Raw genomic sequence first — 15,382 nt, 5'->3', positions numbered from 1 at the left:
CCCTTTTAAATGCCATAGATGTTTAATCAGAATGTTTTCGCCCGGTGCCTAAAGGTGTATAACTAATGAAGGTGCCAGACAAACGTCCCTGGGGAGGGCATTCCACAAACGGAGCCACTGCAAAAAAGGCCCTTTCTTGTGTTGCTGACCTTGGGACCTATGGTGGAGGAGGCACAAGGAAAAGGACCTCATCAGTTCATATGATTTTTCTTTTGTTTGCTTGTCCACACTCGTTAATCTGGAGTAGTTCTTTTGGTGATACATTTTTGTGTGACTTTTCTTAAGTAGGGACAACTAGGAATGTGGCCTGGGGAAAGCTTTGAGAGCCAGCTAGAAAGACCCAACCCTGACTTAGAACCATTCTAAAATTGTCACTCATTTTTCCTCTGGCAGTGCTCTTGTGCCTTTAAAGGTGCATCATAGGCAGGAACTGAACAGGTGCAGCTTTCCAGGGACAACAAAATTGTTATTGCTATTCTTATCTTTCCTCCCAAAATAGCCCAGGGCAGCAGACACACAAGCAAAAATTATAATTTCAGTGCAGATGCAGACTGGGAAAGAGTTCAACTGACAAGATGTCACTGCTGCTAGATGCATATAGGTTCTAGTTCTGCAAAACAGGTGAGTGCCTTTATTTAATTTATACACTGCCTTCTCTCCAACGAGCTAAGGGCAGTTTACATGGTCCTCCCAGCCCCACCACCAAATGTCATTCTCACAACCGTTTTCCATGGCAGATGAGGCTGAGAAACTGTGAATGGCCCAAGATTTCCCAGCAAGTGTCAGAGCCAAACAATCAGTTAGAAGCTGTAGTCAGGAGGTCAGTAACAAAACTGCCACATGCAAGATGGGACAAGCTTGTCTCCCCCTGCTCTGGAGTGTAGGACTCAAACCAATGGCTTCAAGTTACAAGAAGGGAGATTCCAACTAAACATACAGTACGGAAAAAAGGTTCTGACAGTAAGAGCTGATCAACAGTGAAACGGTCTCCCTTGTCAGGTTGTGGATTCTCCTTCCTTGGAGGTGTCCAAGCAGAGGTTGGATGGTCATCTGTCATGGATGCTTTAGCTGAGATTCCTGCATTGTAGGGGGTTGGACTAGAGGACCCTTGGGGTCCCTTCCAACTCTATGATTCCATGACAACACCCAGTGCCAGTGCTGACCACTGGCGGAGGAAGAGGAGTGCGCGGGGAGCACACTGCCCCCGGCAGCGTGATCCTGGTGGGGTGCCATTGCGGCTGCCCCCCAGCCTGTGCTGAGCACCACGCCCCCAGGACGCGTGCCACGCCCCCGGGACATGCACCAGTCCTGCCCTTGCCTGCTCTCCCCCCCCCATGCCGGAGGATGAAGCTCCACCACTGGTGCCGTGCCAACATCACTTACGCATGTTGCAGGGCATGCTATGTGTCATGCGCACGCCACACAGCATCAGTACGGTACCCTCTGCTGTGTGGGTACATCAGTACCCCCTGCAGTGTGTACACATGGCAACTGTGGATTTTTTGTTGGCCTTGGTTTCCTCAAAATACTTGTGATGCTTTCTGCCTCTCACTTGCAGCCCCTATCACCACCAGTAATTTCTCACCCAGTATTAGGGCACTTGCTTTTGAGTTAACCAAACTGCATATTTGACCTAGTAAACATGCAGACGTGTTGCAACAATGTCTTTGGAGATTGTCCAGGTTCCATTTCTATCCAGACCTCTTACTGGAAGCCAGCTGATAACCAGCATTTCCCAATTAACTCTTTATTCGGTTGTTTATGCCCATTTTATTGAGCAAGAGTTATCATAACCATACCCTTATTTCTCTACTCTGAATTACCTCCTCCTAAAGTTGCTTTTTCTGTTCAGGGATAGAGAAAATGTGACACTTCAGATGTTGTTGAACTCAGGGACCCGAGAACTTTCCTTTGTACTGTAAAGGAGTATGTGTGAAAGACTATATTTGAGTGACAGGGGCATGCCTGAGACCACACCTTTTCTGTGACATATCTATGATGTCTTGATGATGCTTCTGGAAATGTATTATGGGAAACTTTGGGAAACTTTTAAATACTGATGTAACCATTGTTCGGGGCTGCTGGTTGCTTCGTCTTTGTGGTAGTGAGAAGTCTTGTCGCAACAATAAAGATCAAGTCTACAGGTCACTGTTTTGCTTCTATCTCCTGGCTGAAGTATCTTGCTTGTGACCCCTGACCTGAACCTATGGGAGCCAAGGTTAGGCAATTGAGGGGTGCTCCAAGGACTCCCTTATACAGCTCTCATCGACCCCAGGCAACAGAACCGTCGTATCCACAGAGCTTAGGGGTCCAGACCCAGGAAGTATAAGCCTCTCACCAACGTCCTCACCAACAATGGTAGATTTGCAGGTGCAGCACACTGAACAAACCAATACCAAGCACAGAGAATGAGTCTAGATACAAAATATGATCTAGAGACAAGGGCAGACAACAGTCCAAGGTCATTATCACAGGGGGCTCAGCAAGGAAGATCACAAATCAGGAAACAGGTGCTTGTACTATTTCCCGCAACTGGGGGGCTCAAGAAAGGTCACTCCTTAACCATAGCAGCTGGTAGATGAAGGAGTTTAATGGGTTGCGTATCCATGAGTAGAGGCCACTAAACCATGACCCTCACAATGACCCTGGGGTGACAGAGCAGGTGTGGGAAACCTGCTCTGTCACCCTAGAAGAAGAAGTGTGCATGCACACGAAAGCTCATACCAGTGACAAACTTAGTTGGTCTCGAAGGTGCTACTGGAAGGATTTTTTTTTTTTACTACGTCAGACCAACACGGCTACTTACCTGTAACTTTAGCCCTCCAGATGTTGAACTACAATTCTTATCCGTCCCAGAATGCATAGCCAATGGCAAGAGGTGATAGAAACTGTATTTCAGTAGTGTCAGGAAGATCAGGGGTTCCTCACACCTGATGCAGAGGCCTGCTGTGTTACTATCCAGCCTGGACCTAGACATTATGGCGGTGACCCTCCAGTTAGAATGGAGGGGCTTAACCCTTATGCAATAGGGCAGGTGGGGACGTGACTATATGCTTCAGAGATTATGGCAATGCCAGGCTCAGCCCCAAACCCCTCCTCGGATGGCCACATTTTCCCTGAATAAAGCAACCTTGGAAGGAAAAAAAAACCCACCACTGGAATGATTTATTATGAATTTCTAAAGATTCCTACTAAATATAGGATCGACCAAATGCAGCCAGTTAGTGTCGATGGCTTCTTCGCACTTTCGCTGTTGCCCAGCGGGGGTTCCCTGCAAACTTGAGCTGAGCTGCTTTGCAGATGCAAGCGTTGATCCCGTGTTTCTGATTGCCAAAGGAAATAGGGAGCTGTCAGGAACGGCGCTTGTTGATTGGTCAAGCACTTTATGAATGGGGAAAAGGAGGAAACAAAGGGGATCGCTGTACGCTATGTTGCACGGTCTCGATCTACAGACGTGCATGTGTCGGCAAACAAAACACAGTATTCAGGGCGCCACCGTCTCTGTTATTTTATCCGGTTACAACCTCCCAGGTTTCAGAATGGGGGGGAGGGTCACATTTATAACCCCCCCCAATGGATCAGAAAGGGCATAAGGCCCCCAACCAATTTCAAGCCAGAGGGGAGGGGATGCACGGAAGCAAGCTGCCCCTCCCCTCAAGTGGAATGGGCCTTTAAAATGGGGAGGGGTCAGAGGCTGAGCCACAGACTTTAAGTCCCCTAAGCTATTGGAGACAAACTATGGAAGGGGGGGCAATAAGCTTTCAACTCACCCCACCCCAAATTATCTCCTTTACACCAATAAAGATATTTTTATCTGTTTGTCTTTTAAAGGGGGAGGGTTCCAACTCAGTTACTCCTCTCCCCATTTGCCATTTCCCCCTTAGGTGAGGAGGGGGCAGGTGCCCCATGCGCATCCCGCTGCCGACTCAGCCCCTCCCCTGCTTCTGACGCCGTCACCACGTCTCCCTCCGGGCTAGTCCCGCCGGGCCACGCCTCTCACGCCCTCGTCTTGACCAATCAGCGGGCGGCAAGGGGCGGGGCGGGGCGAGGCAAGCGGGAAGAGTGGGGAGGGGGGAGCTCCATTGCTCGCGACAGTGGCAGGCCGCCTACGCCAATCCGGGCAAGCCATTGTGAAAAGAGGCGGGGAGAGTGGAGCTGGGGGAGGCAATAGGTCGCGAAAGACGGTGTCGGAAAGCGGGGAGAGGCGGGGTGGGGTTTAGTGGGGTGGTCACGCCCACTGGGTGGAGCAAGGCAAAGATGGGAGGGGCCTCTTGTTTCACTATTATTACTAATATTAATGAGCAACTTCATTTCAATCAATCAAATCTTTTTACGGTAGTAGACCAGCATTCAGTAGGGTGGGGTACAGTGATTTACAATCTGTAAAACGTTTTGGAAAGCTAAAAAGTATTAAACACAAAGTATATATTAAAGTCTAACAGAATCTAAAAGAAGGTTACAGGTAGGTAGCCGTGTTGGTCTGGATCGAAGTAAAATAAAAAAAATTCCTTCAGTAGCACCTTAAAGACCAACTAAGTTTTTATTTTGGTATGAGCTTTCGTGTGCATGCACACTTCTTCAGATACAGTGAAATGGAAGTTTCCAGGCACTTATGTAGAGAAGGGGTGGGGAGGGGTGGGGATGGGGAGGGGGGATCACTCAGAAGGGTGGTGGAAATGGGTGATTGACTGACTGATAGCTGTTGATGACCGCAAACGACTGCAAATGGTTTTGCATGAAAAAGCAAGGGTTGAGATGGCTGAAGATCGCTTATCATGTATAATGAGATAAGAATCCGATATCTCTGTTCAAACCAGGTCACTCCATTGCCTACAGACAGCCACCCAATCTTAAACAACTCCTCACCCACAATAATACAACCACCAGACTTAACATGGACACTGGTACCAGAGCCTGCAATAAACCCAGATGCCAACTTTGCTGCCACATACACCCAGACAACACCATTACTGGCCCCAACAACATCCAACATACCATCTCAGGACTATTTAATTGCTCATCCTCTAACATTGTGTATGCCATCAAATGCCAACAGTGCCCTTCAGCTCTCTATATTGGACAAACAGGCCAAACCCTACGCCAAAGGATAAATGGACATAAATCTGACATCAGGAACCAGAAGACAGAAAAACCAGTAGGAGAACACTTCAATCTCCCAGGACATTCTATACAAGATCTCAAAGTAGCTGTCTTACTACAAAAGAATTTCAGAAATAGACTGGAAAGAGAAGTTGCTGAATTGCAACTTATCACCAAGCTCAAAACCATGGAGGGACCTGGTTTGAACAGAGATATCGGATTCTTATCTCATTATACATGATAAGCGATCTTCAGCCATCTCAACCCTTGCTTTTTCATGCAAAACCATTTGCAGTCGTTTGCGGTCATCAACAGCTATCAGTCAGTCAATCACCCATTTCCACCACCCTTCTGAGTGATCCCCCCTCCCCATCCCCACCCCTCCCCACCCCTTCTCTACATAAGTGCCTGGAAACTTCCATTTCACTGTATCTGAAGAAGTGTGCATGCACACGAAAGCTCATACCAAAATAAAAACTTAGTTGGTCTTTAAGGTGCTTCTAAAAGAAGGGTTTAGGAACATTAAACGGATGCGGAAGAGCATTAAAGGTTGTACAATATAGAAAGACTATGGCTATCAATTTACAGAGCACTCTGATATGAGTGTTCATTAAATATAGTTTAATAATAAATGATGATGATGATGATGATGATGATGAAGAAAAGGTGTTTCAACGGAGGAGTGCAGGGAAAAGAAAACTCCTGGCACTCATTATTTCTTGCTACAGAATTAGAAGATTTCTCCGCTTTTCTTTTTCTTTTTCTCTTGGGTGGTGTGTTAAACGGTCACCCTAAGGGGGAACAGGTCGTCCGTCCCCCGTCCCCCCCCCTAGAGGAAATGGACTGATCGGAACCTGTCTGACATCAGCTCAGGACCCCAACCTCACTTGGCAGTTGAAGCCAACCCCAGCCTTGGCTCAACAGCGAAACAGCCAGAGACAGCCTTAGACCGCGAGACAGCCTTAGACCACGAGACAGCAAAGTCTGAAGATTAATGTCCAGGAAAATGGTGAGGGGACCAACAGGAAATTGCTAAGGAAGTTTTGAGTCCTTTTATTCTGTTGCAGTTACAGAGAAAGGAGAGTGGGGGGTTGGGAATTGGCCCAGGTGTCATCACTGAGGGGGGTGGCAAAATGACAAAAAGCCGAGTTTTGTTTTGTTTTTTAAATTGGGGTCAGCGATCCAGATGATTTTAAACGGATCCTCATGAATTCATATGATTTTTTCCTTCAAATTAAATAAAACCACCATGATACTGTAGTAGACCATGTCTTAGTCTGTAGGCAGCATCAAAAAAATCATGCATCCACTGTTTCGTGGGGCCGCAATGGCGCAAAAACACGGATCTTCATGGATCCTCATGATTTTTGCACTAGATCAAACTAAGTCACCAGCAGATCAAACATCATGTCCAGAGGCACAGACTGCACCACAAAAATCATGGATCCATGGCTTCCTGGCGACACACCAGGCTGAAAAAACGTGGTTTTGAAGCACAGATCCTGACGGATCCTCACAATTTTTGCATTGGGCCACAGCTAACTCACTGTCAAATCACATATCATGTCCAGGGGCATGGCTTCCTGGCGATACCGTGGCGCAAAAACGTGAACGGCAGAAGATGAAAATATTGACAGATCAAGTATACAGCGATGTAAAGTCACATAAGATCTTTGGTTACATCCTTCTGTTCTAGTTACTTTTTTAGTGCAAGAGATACATAAAGGAGAGATACATTCAAAGATGGATACATTCTGTTGTGGTATTTTAAGGTTGTTGGTCATAAAAGCCTTTTGACCTACGGAGTTTACTGCCGGCAGGATAATTAGTTGGATTGCAGTGATTTTTAGGAAGTCATTAGTTTGCACCAGGTGTCCTATTGGGAAGACTTAGTTCTCACTCTGAGTGCATGTTCTGGAAGGTGGGCAATAGGGGCAGTACAGGATTCCTTTTGGTGTACCGACCTCCTCGCTGCACCAAGGATTCCCTGCCCAAGGTGCTTCAGGTTGTGGCGGATGTTCTCCTGGAGACAACTAGTTTGGTTGTCCTAGGGGATTTTAACATCCATGCTGACCTGACCTTAAAAGGGGCCGCTTGGGACTTTGTGGAAAGCATGGCCTCCCTGACTAAGTCTGGCCCAACTCATAGCCGTGGCTTGTACCTGGTGTTCACCTCTATGGATGTTGGTGATATGACAATAAGTAAAAGTGAAGCTAAAAAAGTGCCATGGTCAGATCATTTCCTGGTGCAACTGGACTTCTCTGCGACCCTTCCCCTCTCCAGGGAGGTGGGACCAATTTGGATGGACCGCCCCCGCCACTTTATGGATCCAAATGGTTTCCAGAGAATGGTAAGGGATGCTTTATCCCATGCTGATGGCCTTTCAGCTGATTCCCTGGTGGCTCAGTGGAATGTGGAGATAACCAGGGCTATTGACTGTTTGGCTCCAAAGCGCTCTATCTCATTGTATGGAGCATGGACAGCCCCATGGTTTCCATGGATCTGAGGGCAATGAAACAATTGCTGAGATGGCTAGAGCGCCGGTGGTGGATAATAATAATAATAATAATAATAATAATAATAATAATAATTTATACCCTGTCCACTTGGCTGAGTTTCCCCAGCCACTCTGGGTGGCTCCCAATCGAATATCAAAACAATACAGCATTACATATTAAAAGCTTCCCTAAACAGGGCTGCCTTCAGATGTCTTTTAAAATTAGGATAGCTGCTTAGTTCCTTGACCTTTGATGGAGGGGCATTCAACAGGGTGGGTGCTGCTACCGAGAAGGCCCTCTGCCTGTTACTTGGCTTCTGGTAGTGAGGGAACTGCTGAAAGGCCCTTGGAGCTGGACCTCAGTGTCTGGGCAGAACAATGGGGGTGGAGACGCTCCTTCAGGTATACTGGACTGAGGCCGTTTAGGGCTTTAAAGGTCAGCACCAACACTTTGAATTGTGCTCAAAAATGTACTGGGAGCCATTGTAGGTCTTTCAAGACCGGTGTTACGTGGCCTCGGTGGCCACTCCCAGTCACCAGTCTAGCCAGGGCCGTCTTAAGCATATCCAGCGCCGTAGTGCAAAGATCCCTCCAGTGCCCCGCCCCCTCCATTTCCCAGAGTTGTCAATCCAATGGCATAGCAAGGTCAGGTGGTACCCGGTGCGGAGTTTTTTTTTGTCACCCCCCCCTGAAATTATTAAAATAAGGAAAAATAAGATACTTATAATTGCAAGTGTTATTTTCTGGTTTATTTACATTGTGAGCATAAGCACGTAAACCCCCTTATTATGAACATGTCAGAAATGGTGCTGAATTTCTAAAGCGACCTCTTTCGGTTTAAGCGCACGTAGACATGCCACTCAGCCCAACGGGAAAGATGCCCCTGAGTCTAGCTGCCACATTCTGAATTAGTTGTAGTTTCCGGGTCACCTTCAAAGGTAGCCCCACATAGAGCACATTGCGGTAATCCAAGCGAGAGATAACTAGAGTATCAACCACTTTGGTGAGGCAGTCTGTGGGCAGGTAGGGTCTCAGCCTGCGTACCAGATGGAGCTGGTAGACAGCTGCCCTGGATACAGAATTAACCTGAACCTCCATGGACAGCTGTGAGTCCAAAATGACTCTCAGGCTGCGCACCTCGTCCTTCAGGGGCACAGTTACCCCATTCAGGACCAGGGAGTCCTCCACACCTGCCCGCCTCCTGTCCCCCCAAAACAGTACTTCTGTCTTGTCAGGATTCAACCTCAATCTAGTATTAGCCGCCATCCATCCTCCAACTGCCTCCAGACACTCACACAGGACCTTCACCAAGGCGCCTTCACTGGTTCTGATTTGAAAGAGAGGTGGAGCTGGATATCATCCGCATACTGTTGAACACCCAGCCCAAACCCCCTGATGAACTCTCCCAGTGGCTTCATGTAGATGTTGAAAAGCATGGGGGAGAGGCTTTTCGCGGAATCACCACTGATTCCTGTAATGTTCATGAGGACAGGCGAGAGGACAATCACAGGAGATTTTTGGAAACCCTTTCAAAACAGTGTCCATTGCTCAATTCAGATAAAGTTGTCATAGTGTCTGACAGAGAAAAGGGAATTGAAAAGGCTTTGGATCATGTTTTGCTCAAGAGCCACAGAGCGGTATGCTGGAATCACATTCACAGAGACATCGTGTTTTGGTTGAAAAAACATGGGGCCAGTTCAGAAGATACCAAGGTATACCTTGCTGACTTTTTTCATCTTCTGAGGTCAAATTCTGAGCAAGGCTACAGATTCAAATTTGATAAACTCAGTACAAATTGGAGCAAACCATTCTTAGACTACTTTAAGGCAGACCTGCACCAAGCAATAATAAAGCATGCTGGGGCCTAGATTCTAAAGAGACTGGACATATATAATGAATCCCCGCGATGGGGTGAGCTCCCATTGCTCAGTCCCAGCTCCTGCCAACCTAGCAGTTTGAAAGCACATCAAAGTGTAAGTAGATAAATAGGTACCGCTGCGGTGGGAAGGTAAACGGCGTTTCCGTGTGCTGCTCTGGTTCGCCAGAAGCAGCTTAGTCATGCTGGCCACATGACCCGGAAGCTGTCCAGACAAACGCAGGCTCCCTCGGCCTATAGAGCGAGATGAGCGAGCAACCCTAGAGTTGTCCATGACTGGTCCTAATGGTCAGGGGTACCTTAAGGTGCTACTGGAAGGATTTCTTTTTAATAGAGCTTCTCCATCTTTGCCTGCAGTGAATAGAGTCAATCTGATTTCGATGCTGCCCATCTGGTGATGGCCATGTGTATAGTCGTTTCTTGTGTTGTTGGAAAAGAGTGTTTGTGATTTCCAGCTTGTTCTCTTGGCAGAACTCTATTAGCCTTTGCCCTGCTTCGTTTTGAACTCCACGGCCAAACTTGCCAGTTGTTCCTTTTATCTCTTGACTCCCTACTTTAGCATTCCAATCCCCTATAATGAGAAGAACATCCTTCTTTTTGGTGTCATTTATAAAAGGTGTTGTATAAACCTGGATTACTGTGATGTTAAAAGGTCTGTCTTGGATTCTTATCGAAATCATTCTATCATTTTTTAGATTGGATCCCAGTAAAGCTTTTTCCACTCTTTTGTTGAATATGAGGGCCACTCAATTTCTTCTATGGGAGCCTTGCCATGTGGCGAATTTGAAACTGTTATGTTATGTTTTTGTTTCGCAATCAACCTATCGAAGGGTTAACCCAGACTCCTGGTTAACTGACAGCAACATTCCATGGGAGGCGTGGCCTGCATGGGGTTTAAATGGAAAGGGGAACTGTTATGTCAGTTGGCAGTTGAGGTTTTTTGTGTGGGAGCTTGGGTGGTTGTGGAGAAGGTAGACTTAGAGTAGATGAAGTAGTTGATAGGTATTCTGTTATTTGATTACCAAGAACGTTACCTGTGAAATTAAGTTTGTACCAATGATACCAGAAAGCAACCATTAAGATTCAAGCCAATAAATATCCATCTTTAAAGTGTCATACCAGTAATCGTCTATTTCATTTTCCAGCTAAGGTATCCAGGAATCCAGTTGGTGGGGAACTCTTTTAAACTGCCAAAACTGCCTTTTAGAGGAGAAAGGTTAGTTTGTGGCTGAGAGTGCACCAAGAAAAGGTGGGGGGGCTAAAGGAGGAGACAGGTTTTGGATGATAATAAAGTTACCTCAGGAAGGAGGCTAGCTTTACAGTAAGGGAGTTTCTAGTGAAGTGAAACCCTTATCTGAGTACACATAGGAACAGTCTTACTTATAGCCCCGAGTCTATATAGGTACCTGGCCACGTTTAGGCTGGAAGAGGACTCTCTTTTATTTTTGAAAACCCACGAGTGCTAGAGGGTTTAAAGAAAGGCTAGAGGGATAAGTGGGAGGTTTGATTTACCTCAGAAATCCCTGTTAGTGCTTTTAATAATTGAGAGGTCAAAGTTATAAGGCGGAAAGTAAAGGACTTTCGTCGCACCTTGCCCACAGTAGTAGATATGATGATCATCTGAACTGAATTTGCCCATTCCCATCCATTTTAGTTCACTGATGCCGAGGATGTCAATATTAACTCTTGCCATCTCATTTTTGACCACATCCAGCTTACCATGCTTCATGGATCTTACATTCCAGGTTCCTATGCAATAATTTTCTTTACAGCATTGGTCTTTCCTTTCACTTCCAGGCACATCCGCAACTGAGCGACCTTTCAGCTTTGGACCAGCCACTTCATCAGGTCTGAATCTACTTGTACTTGTCCTCTGCTCTTCCTCAGTAGCATGTTGGACGCCTTCCGACCTGAGGGGCTCATCTTCCAGCGTCATAACTTTTATATGCCTGTTGTCTTTGTCCATGGAGTTTTCTTGGCAGGGATACTGGACTGGCTTGCCAGTTCCTGCTCCAGGTGGATCTTGTTTAGTCAAAACTCTCCATTATGACCTGTTTGTCTTGGGTGGCCCTGCACGGCATTCCTCATATCTTCTCTGAGTTATTCAAGCCCCTTCGCCATGACAAGGCAGTGATTCGTGAAGGAGTTTTGGGGGGGGGGTGTATTGAGAGATAATTCCCACAGATAGGAAAGGCCACAGTTTGTTTAAAGGTTTGCACCAAAACCTTTCATTCAATACTCCACCTGCAGCCAATACAGCTGATGAACCAGCAACTGATTGTGGGCTCTCCACAAAGTCCTGGAACGAACTCATGCACCTGCATTTTAGACCTTTTGGAGTTTCTGGAGCAGTCTCAAGGGTAGCCCTGCATATTTATTTATTTATTTTTGGCATTTATACCAGGGCCTCCCCAACTAAAGCGTAGAGCAAGTTACAGTAGTCTAGTCTGCAGGTGAACGCTGCATGGATCACAATGGCTAGGTTGGAAAGGGACAAGTACCTAACATGACATAGATTTAAAAATGCCAGCTTGGCTACATTAGTGACCGTTGTCTCCATAGAGACAAAAGTGTTCAGGATCACACCCAGACTCCTGATGGTGGGTACAGTTGACTATTACGTACCATCAGGAGCTGGCAGCTGGAAACTGAAACAAAATCATTCCGCCCCAGCCATGGGAAACCCATCTTTAGTACATTGAGATTCAGCCGAATCCGTTTCCTCCATACCAGCACACTGAGACATGTGAAACACAGTAGAGAAGTCAGGCACAACATTTTAGAGTGACCACACTAAGGCGATGTCTGACCAGCCAGCAGAAACTTCCTGTTTTCTGCTGTCCTGGGACAAGACTTCCTCTGCATGGTAATGAGGTGGGCGTGGCTTCACCAGTGTACAGGCATACAAAAGCACAGACAGCAGCCGTGTTCTCTCTATTCTGACTACGCTCTCTTTCTGAACACATTCTCAAACTAACAACACCTTAGTGAGAGATCCTCTCTCAGCCTCCAGCCAAGAGAGGACAATGGAGCCCACTCCTTACGAGTAGACTCCACATATCTTTTATAAGCTAGCAACACCTTTTTGGGATCCGATTGTGAACAGAAATGATTATGGGAGTAAACTCTTTATAAAGCACTGTGTTGTGTCTTATCTTTTAAGAGGGATAAAGGGGAATATACCAGGAATATACTGTATATTGTTATAGAGGTTCTAGTGAACATAGGCAACCACATTCGCTGTGTGCTTTAAAGGGAATGTAAACTCTGCTAAGTCTGAGAATTAGTTAAAGCAAGTTTGGATAGGATATTATAAATAATATAACCTTTCCTGTATCCCTAAACATTCCTACACACACCCGTCTAAAAACAGACCGATATATCCAGGGCAGCATCTGGCCAATGCCACGAAGCAGAAGATTCATTATTTTTGTAGTCAGATCTGTGGTCATCTACAAGATCTTAGAATAAAGGGAGAGTTTGGGATGACCCAATGCAAAAAGCATGAGGATCCGTCAGGATCCGTGCTTCAAAACCACGTTTTTTCACGCTGGTGTCCCCAGGAAGCCGTGGATCCGTGTTTTTTGTGGTGCAGGCTGTGCCCCTGGGCATGATATGTGATTTGAGGGTGAGTTAGGTGTGGCCCAAGGCAAAAAGCGTGAGAATCTGTGAGGATCCGTGCTTCAAAACCACGTTTTTGCGACATTGCAGCCCCATGAAGCAGTGGATGCATTATTTTTTGGTGGTGCCTACAGACTAAGATGTGGTCTAGAGCAGGCATGTCAAACCTGCGGCCCTCCAGATGTTTTGGCCTACAACTCCCATGATCCCTAGCTAGCAGGACCAGTGGTCGGGGAAGATGGGAATTGTAGTCCAAAACATCTGGAGGGCCGCAGGTTTGACATGCCTGGTCTAGAGTATCATGGTGGTTTTATTTTGTTTCAATATAAAAATCATATGAATTCATGAGGATCCGTGCTTTATAACCGTGCTTTGTAACCATGGGTGCCGGCACTTACCAGGGGGGTGGCAAAATGGCAAAAAGCCGAGTTTTTTTTTTTTAAAGAATTGGGGTCAGCAAACTTTTTAGTTGAGTAAAAAAACACAGCTGGCATTGAGCGCCACACCGTGGGGGCCAGCACTTACCGGGGGCCTGCAGCGTGCCTGAGCCACGCGTCTCTCCTGGGAGTGACATGGTGGCTTGGGAGCCTGCAGGCTTGGAGCTGTCTGAAACGGCAGAGTGGGCTTGCTTCTGCCCACTGCCTCTCCCTCAGCCGTCCTACAGCTGAGGGGGAGGCGGCAGAGAGGCTCCAGGCAGCGCCCCCCGCCCCCAAGACCCCCGTGTTGAACCGGGCTATGCCGCTGTTCTGTTGTTTCAATTATGGGTGCCCCTTGAGAGTTAATGTGCTGTGCTTGCTGCCCCACTCGTTCTGTTGGAACAACCCTCCATGGCACCAGGGCCATAGGGCTTCCCTGGCTAGCGACTCAATGCGGGCAGGAGAGTTTGGCTTTTGGGTTCCTCCCTGTCTCATTTTGGGCTGCTCTCTTTCTCCTCTCTCCCCACCACCACTGCAGGAGGAGGAGCCAAAGGAAGGGCCAGGCAGCCCCCCCCCGGAGGAGGAAGGCCCCTCAGAGATACGTCCTGACTTACTGAGCCCATATTGGGTAGGTGGCAGCGGCCTAAGCGACGCTTCGCAGAAGGGGAGGGGGCATGGTTCAGTTATGGGTGCCTTGACTTTTAATGTTTGGTTGTGTTTTTTAATTGCTTTTCTTTTGCATCTTTTACTTGCAGGTTCCGAAAATCACACCGGAGAGCGCCCACAGCTCCAACACATCACTGTCCTCCCTGGACTCACTGTGGGATTCACTGAATGAGGTACGTAGCAGTCAGAGCAGGAGGGAAGCCCTGCTGAGCTGCACAAAAGCAACCCTGAGGCTGGGGAGGAAGAGGAGGAGGAGAAAGCTGGCCGGCCGACCAGGCCACCTTCTGGACCAGTTGTGAACAAGGGGGCAGACAGGCAGGGGACGGCTAAGGGCAGGCTGTGCTTGCTGCCTCACTTGTCCTCATGGACCAGCTCCCCATGACGCCAGGGCTGTAGGGCTTCCCAGGCTAGCAACTCAATGCGGACAGGAGAGTTTGGCTTCTGGGTTCCTCCCTGTCTCATTTTGGGCTGCTCTCTTTCTCCTCTCTCTGCACCACCACTGCAGGAGGACGAGCCAAAGGAAGGGCCAGGCAGCCCCCCGGACGAGGGCAGCAAAGGGAAGGAGGTGACTCCACGACATCATGGTGTGCAGAGCCCAGAATGGGTAGGTGGCAGTGGCCTAAGCGACGCCTGGCAGGAGGGGAGGGGGCATATCAACCTTCAGAATGGAAGCTGTTCTGTTGGTTCAGTTATGGGTGCCTTGAGTTTTAATGTTTGGTTGTGTTTTTTAAATTGCTTGTCTTTTGCATCTTTTCCTCGCAGCTCCTGGGAATGTCTCCTTGGAGCTCCGTCACTTCCCTCCCCTCCCTGGACTCCCAAAATGAGGTACGTAGCAGACAGAGCAGGAGGGAAGCCCTGCTGAGATGCACAAGGTGGCAGAGGCCTAAGGGGCAATTGGCAGAATGGGAACCGCAGAATGGAAGGCAGCTGGAGGCCTTTTGAGGGCGACTCCCCCCCCCCCCGGTTTTATATTAATTAATTAATTAATTAATTAATACTATTTTGTCCCACAGCTACAAGAAAAGAAAGAAGAGGGGTCTAGACAAGAACAGCCTGACATCACCCCAGAAGATGACAGCAGCCAAGAGGGGCCCCAAAACTCTTTGGCCGAGGATGCTGTATAGGAGCTGTGCCCCCCACCTGGAGACAACACAGAACACCTGGGGCCAAGAATGAACAAGGTCAGACGAAACATTAAGATACAAT

At 47.6% G+C, this 15,382-nt stretch overlaps 1 long non-coding RNA gene across 1 annotated transcript; it reads left to right on the top strand.

Annotated features, from left to right (window-relative positions):
- Positions 1-534: 534 nt before the first annotated feature.
- Positions 535-14,138, top strand: LOC132591244 (uncharacterized). The gene is made up of 3 exons (XR_009556862.2): positions 535-621; positions 11,271-11,321; positions 14,049-14,138. It is a non-coding gene; the product is annotated as an uncharacterized LOC132591244 (long non-coding RNA).
- Positions 14,139-15,382: the final 1,244 nt, after the last annotated feature.

The sequence above is a fragment of the Zootoca vivipara genome, chromosome 15 (genome assembly GCF_965207765.1).
Source record: "Zootoca vivipara chromosome 15, rZooViv2.hap1.1, whole genome shotgun sequence".
Taxonomy (NCBI): domain Eukaryota; kingdom Metazoa; phylum Chordata; class Lepidosauria; order Squamata; family Lacertidae; genus Zootoca; species Zootoca vivipara.
This window is presented reverse-complemented; position numbering and strand designations above follow the sequence as displayed.